The sequence below is a fragment of the Lontra canadensis genome, unplaced genomic scaffold (assembly GCF_010015895.1).
Source record: "Lontra canadensis isolate GAN:19392208 unplaced genomic scaffold, GSC_riverotter_1.0 scaffold3, whole genome shotgun sequence".
Lineage (NCBI taxonomy): Eukaryota > Metazoa > Chordata > Mammalia > Carnivora > Mustelidae > Lontra > Lontra canadensis.
The window spans coordinates 19,639,493-19,648,394 of record NW_022630997.1 but is presented as its reverse complement, the minus strand read 5'-3'; the positions used below and the strand labels follow the sequence as shown (position 1 = coordinate 19,648,394).

The 8,902-nt window shown below is 42.7% G+C and overlaps 1 protein-coding gene across 5 annotated transcripts in view; it reads left to right on the top strand.

Annotated features, from left to right (window-relative positions):
* Window positions 1–3,478: 3,478 nt before the first annotated feature.
* The window catches only part of R3HCC1L (R3H domain and coiled-coil containing 1 like), a 91,990-nt gene continuing 86,566 nt past the window's right edge, over window positions 3,479–8,902 (top strand). For 4 of the 5 annotated variants that reach the window (XR_004385641.1, XM_032882744.1, XM_032882708.1 and 1 more), the window contains exon 1: window positions 3,479–3,564. The gene's annotated coding sequence lies outside the window, so the exon portion shown is untranslated. Of the gene's footprint in view, window positions 3,565–3,585; window positions 3,893–8,902 lie in introns of those variants that run through there. The other variant, XM_032882718.1, reaches the window with a different exon arrangement.

Below are 8,902 nucleotides of genomic sequence, written 5' to 3'. Positions count from 1 at the left end.
CTTCCTGTGGCCTCAGGGTTATGCAAACCTAGTTCTAGTTAGTCCTTCTTCTTATTATTATTCTTTTTTTTTTTTTAAAGATTTTATTTATTTGACAGAGAGAGATCACAGGTAGGCAGAGAGGCAGGCAGAGAGAGAGGGAGAAGCAGTCTCTCTGCCGAGCAGAGAGCCCATGGCTCCATCCCAGGACCCTGAGATCATGACCTGAGCCGAAGGCAAAGGCTTAACCCACTGAGCCACCCAAGCACCCCTAGTTATCTCTTCTTGTCATCTGGATCACTAAACCAACATTCTGCCTGAATTCGTAATGGTTCTTCAGAGAAACAGGATATCTATCAATCTATCTCTATCTCTGTATGCTTCTCCTATTTATGTGTGTGTGTGTGTGTGTGTGTGTGTGTGTGTGTGTGTTTATGAGATTTATACACTTTTTATATCGTGAGGACTTGGTTCATGTGATTGTAGAGGCTGAGAAGACTCACAGTCTTTTGCCCTCTGCAAGCTGGAGACCCTGGAAAGCCAATGGTATAATTCTAGTCTGAGTCCGAAGGCCTGAGAACCAGGAGATCCAGTGGTGTGAATCCTAGTCCAAGGGCAGGAGAAGACCAATAGACCAATGTCTCAGCTCAACAGGTAAGAAGGGAATGAATCTTCCCTTCCACTGATTTTTGTTTTATTCAGGGATTCAGCAGACGTGATGATGCCTAACCATACTGGAGAGGGAAATAATCCACTTTATTGAGTCTACTGATTCAAATGCTCATCTCTACCAGAAACATCCTTGATGACACACCCAGAAATAATGTTTAATCTAGGCACCTTGTGGCACAGTCAAGTTGACACAATTAATCATCATATCAACCCCACAAAACTGATGATTCTGTCCTTCAAACAGCTTAGCTTTATTTTGTATGGCCTGATCCCTTCGGCTGGAACACTTTTCCCCTTGACTATCTCCTTCTCAACGCTTTGGTGCTCAGTGGAATGTTCATCTCCTCAGGCAGGCCATCCCGGACCACCTTGTCAAAGCAGTGTTGTGTTCTCTGGTCACTACCACTCATTGCCAGCATGCTCTGTCACAAAGCAGCCCAACTCAATTTGTAGGTATGGAGGTCTTTATTTATTTTCTGTCTTATCTGCTAGATTGTAAGCTCCTTCACAGTAAGGACCATGCGTTTTTGTTCTCCACTGTATACCCTTCAGCATCTTGCTAGTCTCTTGTGTATAGTAGTAAATAACAATAAATACATGCTAAATGAAGTTGTTACAAGGAATTCATCTAATAGGGGAGTCATCACCACGGTACAACGTAGAGATGCATGAGATGATAGACAGTTATAGACTCTCCAAAAAAACCCCCCAAAGGCCATGATTTGTCATTTGCTTATTTGCATGGTGGTTTAAATACTCCAGTCACAGCGGATTTCAAGCTACCAATGGCTTAGAAACTGACTTGTAAAATTCCTTAGTATTTAACAGTTGCCTCTTCAAACCTGGTGTGATCTGGGTCTAGCATGTCACTGGAAAAGAGGCTGGGATGGGGGCAAATGATTACCTAATAAAGAGGCAGTAGTTTATCTTGGGGGAGCTCAGTAAAGGCTTCCTGGAGGAGGTAACACCTGATCTGGGTTGTGAAGGATGGGTATGTTGGCTCAGGCCCTATGCTTCCAAACTGGCTAATGTAGCCCTGCCCTCAGTAGCCCACATTCAACCATCCTGACTCCCCTCTGCTTGCCTGGTAGTTATCAGCTGACTCAAACCAATCCTCGGAAAATCCTTCCATGTGGCTGGTGTTATGCTGGGTTTGTTTTTGGTCCAACAGAGGAGAATTAGACAAGGTAGAAATTAGTAAAGGGAGAAAGGGAAGGGTTTTCCAAACAGAGGGACAGCTTTTGCAAAGGTGAGAGAGCAAGTGCAATCCAGCAGTCTAGTAAATCTAGATGTATGTGGGAGGGAGTGGGAGGATATTAGCTCCTGGCAGGTTTTGTTTGATAGACCAGGAGCATATGCTAATTTCCACCCTGGGCTGGAGCAGGTGGCAGAGGGGAAGGGAAAGGGACTGTTTGCTTTTCCTGCATAATTCTTATTACAGCTGGTAATTCTGGGTTTTGGTAATTGTGGTTTTTATTATTGTTGGTTTTGTTTTCTGGTATGTGATCATTCGATTTCTATCTGTCTCTTTCAAGAGAATGTAAACTCCAGAAGGGCAGGGACTGTCTTGCTAGTATTTTCTCAGCACCCACCCCAATGCCTAGTGTGCATTAGACAATAAAAAACATTCTTGTTAAGTGAGTCAATCACCTGGGGAACCTTTAAAATTTGCTTATGCCCACCTACCCTAAATTAAGATCTGTTATAAATCTTCCTTCTCTGAACCTCCCAACCACAATATGGGATGGCAATGGTGGGGGAGTAGTGGGGCTAGCATTCTTGTTTTGTAAAAGTTACATAAGGGATTCACCTCCATACCTCTTCCCAAATCCAATCGAGTGAATCCTTTAAAGGAGATTACCAAAAGTGTGACATGATTAAATTTGCCATTTACACAAATGGGCCAGATGGCAGTAGGCAGGACTACACAGAGGTGCTGAGGTGCTGAGACCACTAAGGAAGTCAATGCAAGAAATGATGCTGGTCTGAGTTAAATCACTGGCAGTGGAAGTGAAGAGAGAACAGATTCAAGGGATGCTTGGGAGATAGACTCTGTAAGATTCAGTGACCATTTGAGTATGGGTGGAAGAGGAATCTCATGGGAGAGGAGGAGGAATCTAGGTTGGGGGCTGGAGTAACTATTAGTGAATGGGGTGGGGGAGGGGTTGTTCTCTTGTCAAATTGCTGCATTTGAGATGCCTGCGCGACAGGGATGAGGAGTCGTCCTAGGACTATGAAGTTGCGAATACAAATGTGGCACTCAGCCCTCGCTCGGTGCCCCCAACGTTCATTCCATTGCCAAGAACTCTGGAGAACGCTAATAGTTAAGAGATGGGTTAGAAAAAGAATTCTTGAAGGAGACTGAGAAGGACGGCCTGAGAAGGAAAATGCAGGTAGTAACAAAGTAAGGGATAAAGAATGTCCAACAGCCTCAAATGGTGCCTAAAGATTAAACTGGAAGACCTGAAAATTCCTCCCGTTAGTTTGGCAATGAGGATTTGATTGGCAACTAGGGCACTTTCTGGGGGCAGAACCTGCAGGGCACGCAGGAAGAAGCGGAGACGAGTTAGATTGCTTTTTTCAAAAAACTTGGCTGTGAAAGGAAAAGGAGGGATGTTGTGACTGAGCCGGACGTGAGGAGGCCAGAGCACGTTTATAGCCGAGAGGAAGCGGGGAGGGTTGGCAGACAGGAGCGCAAACGCCTTCCCTTCCTTGCGGGTTTTTTTGCCAGCCCTCCCCCCACGTGACCGGGAAGCGGCATACGTAGCACCGGCCTGGAAGGACTACAGTCCCCAGAAGGCCCCGCGGCGCGAGGCGGGGGCGGAGTTGAGGCCTGGCGCGCGCCCCAGCGGCGCCAGCGGAAGAGCATGAGCTTCGAGGAGGCGGCGGAAGCAGAGAGCGACGGCGCCCCCGGTAACGAGCAATCCCGCGTCCTTGTCCCTCCCTGCCTTCGCACCCCCAGTCGGGGCTGGTCGCTTCCACTTCTCCCCATACACTTTGGACTAGACTTCCTTTCCCTTTTTGTTTTTTACCGGTACTTTTTTCCCCTCACGTGATGCGAGGGGCGGGTCCCCGCCTGGGGCGGAGGTTACTGGGAAGCTGCAGCCCTTCGACCCCTGCGGGCCCTGGGTTGCGGGGTTCCTCCGAGCCCCTTTTGCTGTTCTAAGAGTGCGTGCCCGCTCTGGGCCCTCTTCCCAAGTACTCTCTGCGGAGAGGACATTTCTTCCCCGGGTTTCAACAGGTACTGAGCGGGTCCTTGGCGAACCCCCCTCTCCCCCCCCTTTCCCCCCCCCCCCCCCCCCCCCGTCCCCCAGCCCCGGAGTATGGGGCTGTAGGCCACCGAGGCCGTCCCGAGAAGAGCCCGGGACGATTTCCGGGCCGCGAGCCTTTCCAATGAGTCCGCTTGGCTGGCCGGGAGCCCCGGGCTATGGGCTGTAGGTTGGGCGTGAGCTGTCTGTACGGGAGGATGTACTTCCTGGTTGTCCTGGGCGGCCCTCGGAAAATCCCAAGTACGATTATTAAAAGTTTTCTTTATCAATAAAGACGCCTTTCAGAGTTGAGAAAGGGAAGAAGGATAGGATTTGGAGTCTAATGCCCTAGGAGTCTCAGGTCTGCCACTTGCTGGGCTTGTCATCTTTTGTAGCCCATTTAGCGCAGCCTTGGTTTCTGTATCTGAAAAAAGGGGATGATAGTCTTTGGCCTGCCTGTTTCCCGCTGTTTCGGGGGTCCGACAGAAGTGATATATGTGAGAAAGCATATATCAGATGTAGCCTCGATATCCTTTCTTCACTGTAGGGCAGTTGTATTTTAAAACCACATTTACGTCTTTATGAACTCGATTATAATATGATCACACTCTTTGTGAAAATCAAATGAGTTAATAGGTGGAAGTGTGTTTGGAAATGAATACAAGCCATACAAACATTCTTAAGCCATGTTCCTGTTGAAGAGGTGACATTAAGGCCCTAGCACCTGTGGAGTCATTTTTTTTTTTTTTTCTTAAGATTTTGTTTATTTATTTGACAGAGAGAGACACACAGCCAGAGAGGGAGCACAAGAAGGGGGAGTGGGAGAGGGAGAAGCAGGGTCCCCGCGGAGCAGGACGCCTGATGTCAGGAAGGCCAGAGCCGGGCTCCATCTCAGGACTCTGGGATCATGACCTGAGCTGAAGGCAGATGCTTAAGGACTGAGCCACCCAGGTGCCCCTGTGGAGTCAGTTTTAAACTTCATCTGGATTTTAAGGTTCCCCCAGAATTTGGACACTTCCCTTCCCTCAACACGCCCAACTGTCTACCCCTTTTGCTGTCTCATAACCTTCATTTATTACACAACTACAAATATCTCAGCACTTAATGTTCCTCATTTGTGGTGCTGACCTAATGCCTGTTTCCAGCTGGTCTTGTGTTTTCTTCCCCCCCTTTTCAGATACTACTGGTTCTAAATCTAGCTCTAATCCTAACACAATGCCGCTAACCTTGTGTGCATACTAGCTGAAATATTGGGGTTACCTTCACCTATCCTAGGTGTATGTGCTAGAACTCTTGTTTCCTCATGGTTAGGGTTCAGAATATATATATTCAGAATAGCCCCTATCCCAGTCTTCTGGCAATTAAGATCTGAGACTCTAAGCAGGTGGCTTGTTGTCTTATTTTTCCCTTAGAGAGAATGGGGATTTTACAGTCAACTTTTTCTGGGTTTGGAGGTGTAGTAATTAGGTAATCCTGTATTTACATTGAAATCTTTAGTTGGAAAATACTTGAATGCGGTTCAAAAACCAGGATGGCAGTACAGTGCCTTAGTTGAATGTACAAAATTGAACAAATTGAGTTCAAATCCTGGTGCTGTTACTTCTGCTTTGACTTTTGGCAAAGTAGCTGACCTCTAAGCCTGTTTACTAGTCTCTAAACTAGATATAATAACATTTACCTCACAAGGTGTCTATAAGGATTAAATGAGATGTGAGTATAAGGACCTTAGTAGTGCCTGGAGCAATTGCTCAATATCTTATTGCTATTGTAATTGTTGACTGTAATGATGAACAAAAATGATAATTTTAGATAACGTATTTCTTGAGATTCTCTTTCTCCCCCCATAAAATGAGGTAGCTATCCTTAACCCAAAAATACTGTAAGTAGAAGTACTCAGATTGCAGGGTGGTTTTTTTTTTTTTTTAAATCATTTGCACCTTATATAAAGATTATATTATGCCGTTTTTTTATTTTTTAGAGGTTTCCAGATGCTGTTGTGAAAAGGTTGTTTTTGGGATGTGCTTTGAACTGGTGCTTTATTTGTAACCTGTAGTGAGAATGGGGTTTTCTGTCTGTACATTGTAACTTGTAGTAGAACAATTATCTATGTTTATGATTTATATTGACTACCAACTAGGACAGAATTTTGTAGAGCATTTTTTGTCCTTCCACTCACCCCTGCCTTTTCTTTTTTTTAAAGTCAGACTATTCAACTCTAAAAGTTAGTTTAGTGGGTAGGTTCCAGAAGGCTTGGTGACCTCCTTTTTTGAAGGTGAGAACTCTTAGTGACGTTGGTGTATGTGCGTTTGCAAGGAAGTGAGAGTTTAGAGAAACCAAGAAGAAAAGTGAAGAAAAATCGAATAGAGAAAACTGATTTGTTGGTCAAAGCAAAATCTTAAGGTTAAGAATTGAAATGTTTATTTTTAATTCCTACAAATAGGTGTTGGCTATAAGAAATCCGCATGCTCAGATACTTAGGAAATGTGTTCTTTACTCTCTTTAATGTGGTATCCTCTGGCTCTGCCTTGCCAATTTCATTCTTTTATTTATTTATTTTTTAAAGATTTATTTATTTATTTGTGTGAGAGAGAATCTTAAGCAGTCTCCACCATGCTTAGCTCAGAGCCTGACATGGGGTTCCATCTCACAACCCTGAAATCATGACCTAAGCTGAAACCAAGAGTAAGATGCTTAACCAACTGCTACACAGGCATCTCTTATTCTTACTTTTAGTTATGAATCATCAAGATAACTATTTTTTCACTGTAGATTTTTATATAAAGCTATGACACTAGTCACTGCCATTAAAATTTACTTTGTGTCCTGTAATGTTTTATTTTCCCCTTTGTTTTAAATATTTTTGTTCATTGACTTTTTTTTACTTAGAGAAGTTTTGGAAGGTAGACTCATTCTCAGCTGTAGCATCTGTTTGTAGTGTAGTATGCTAGTTAGTAATGTAGTATGATATTTAGTATGTAGTATGCTCAGGTAGTAATGACTGCGCTGAATAGTTCTGAATAAAAACGTTTTGTTGATTGTCCTCTGTCCCTAAGACACAATCTAGAGACACTATATGGTATTGTAGAAGTAGCCTAAGCTTTGGAGTTAGATCAAGTTTTGAATCCAGACTCTACTACTTAATAGTAATTTATGACTTTGGTTTACTGTCATTCCGAGTTCATTTTCTTATCATCTTTCAAACAGGAATAGTAATACCAGCCCCACATGACTGAAAAGATTAGAGATTATTTGGACTAGGCACATACTAACCAGGGTTGGCAAAAGGTAGATTATGTTACTAGTATTTCTTTAAAAATTTTTATTACATTTTTCTGATAGTCATTGATTTTGGTAATACATCTATATTCATTCCCTTAATGCTTCACATGATTAGTGTATTTTTGTTGTTGTTGTTGTTGTTAGCCAAGGTTAAGGTTGTTGATTGTGACCATGGAACCTTGAAACACAGCAAAGCTAATTGGCCTGCATGTTAGAATCTGTGACCCTGTCCTCATTAGCTCCATAAGCTAACTACTCACAAAACAGCTCACCAGAATGATTGATAAAACTGGTATGTTGTTGGTTTGGCACTCAAGCACTCATTAGACATAGTAGAATTACATGAATTAGTGCCAGAAGTAAAAGTATAGACGTTTAATTATAACCCTGTATAAATATAAGAGTAGCTCTCACACTTTGTATAAAACTGGGGGCCTGTAGGATGATCTTTGATGACCACTACCAGTTATAATTTAGACATTTCTTTTAGTTGTTGAACTATATTTGTTGCAGACTTCCTACTCATAGAAGAAGTGAGAAGAAATGGGATTAGGTTATTTATATCTTGAAAGAGAACCCTCCTTCTATGCCACCCACCAGAAAATGTGCTCTTAGCTAGTGGAGAAAACATTTAGAGTTCCCCGTTAATGAGCCCAGCAGGATGGATGAAGCCCGTGTAACTCGTAAGAGTTTATTGAATTACAGAGAAATTCCAGTTGTCAGAGCTTTAGATAGAAGAGAAGTTATAGGGTGTTACTCAGCAAGCTATAAGCCTGCATTTGAAGAGGTTTTTCTCCTCTCACAATAAAACATAGACCAGTTGCTCCCAGTCTGTGGCGTGCATTTTTCACCTGTCTTATGCTAGTCTTCTATATAGCTTTCCATTCTTCAAATTCACTCTTCAGTTTTATTAATATTTGTTTTCCCTCTTCTGTCTTTTTTTTCCTTTTTATGTCAAACATGGCTGTTTTCAGACTAGGGATAAAAATAGAGAAGCAGAGAAGCACTGTTGGAAACAGCAGGTTCTGGTGTCTAGTATCATGAGGTTCCCAGATAACACAGGTTAATGTGTAAATGTGATGGTATCTATTTGTGACAGTTCCTGACCATTTAACTTGGCACAGAGGCAAAAATAGGGGCAAAGGGTAGGTGGTACTCCTTAGTAGGAGATTTGCTTCTTAGAAATATGCACAATTTTAATATTGGCTTGTAATTGGGCTCTTTCAAGTTCTTTGCCATGGAATACCAGAAGAGTTCTTAAGAAAGAAGAGAAGCACTTGGATTCAAACCCTAAACTCTCAAATTTATATTAGTAGTCCAGTTTATAGTTTCTATTGTCTGTAAAATAGGGATAATAATAGCAATCCTGCTTGTTTACAAAGATCAGAGGGAAAAGGTAACAAGAATGATTTGGAAATGGGGTGGGTAGCTGTGAGGAAGAAACTCACTGAAAGGCAGAGTCCAAGAGAGGAACAAAAACACATACATGAATTTGGATTTCTGAAGCCTCTCTGGCTCCGAGTTTTGGATAAAGGATTTTGGACTGGAATTAAAAACCTAGTGCTAGGAAAAGATGAATTTATTGGCCTATATATGGCTCTAAACTTTTTTATTCTGTGAATCTTTTCGGAACTTTCGTGCTTTCAATTCACATTTTAATTTTAGGAAAAGACCTAGAGGAAAATAAATAGCCTTGATTTGTTTATGTGATTGGTAATTCTCTG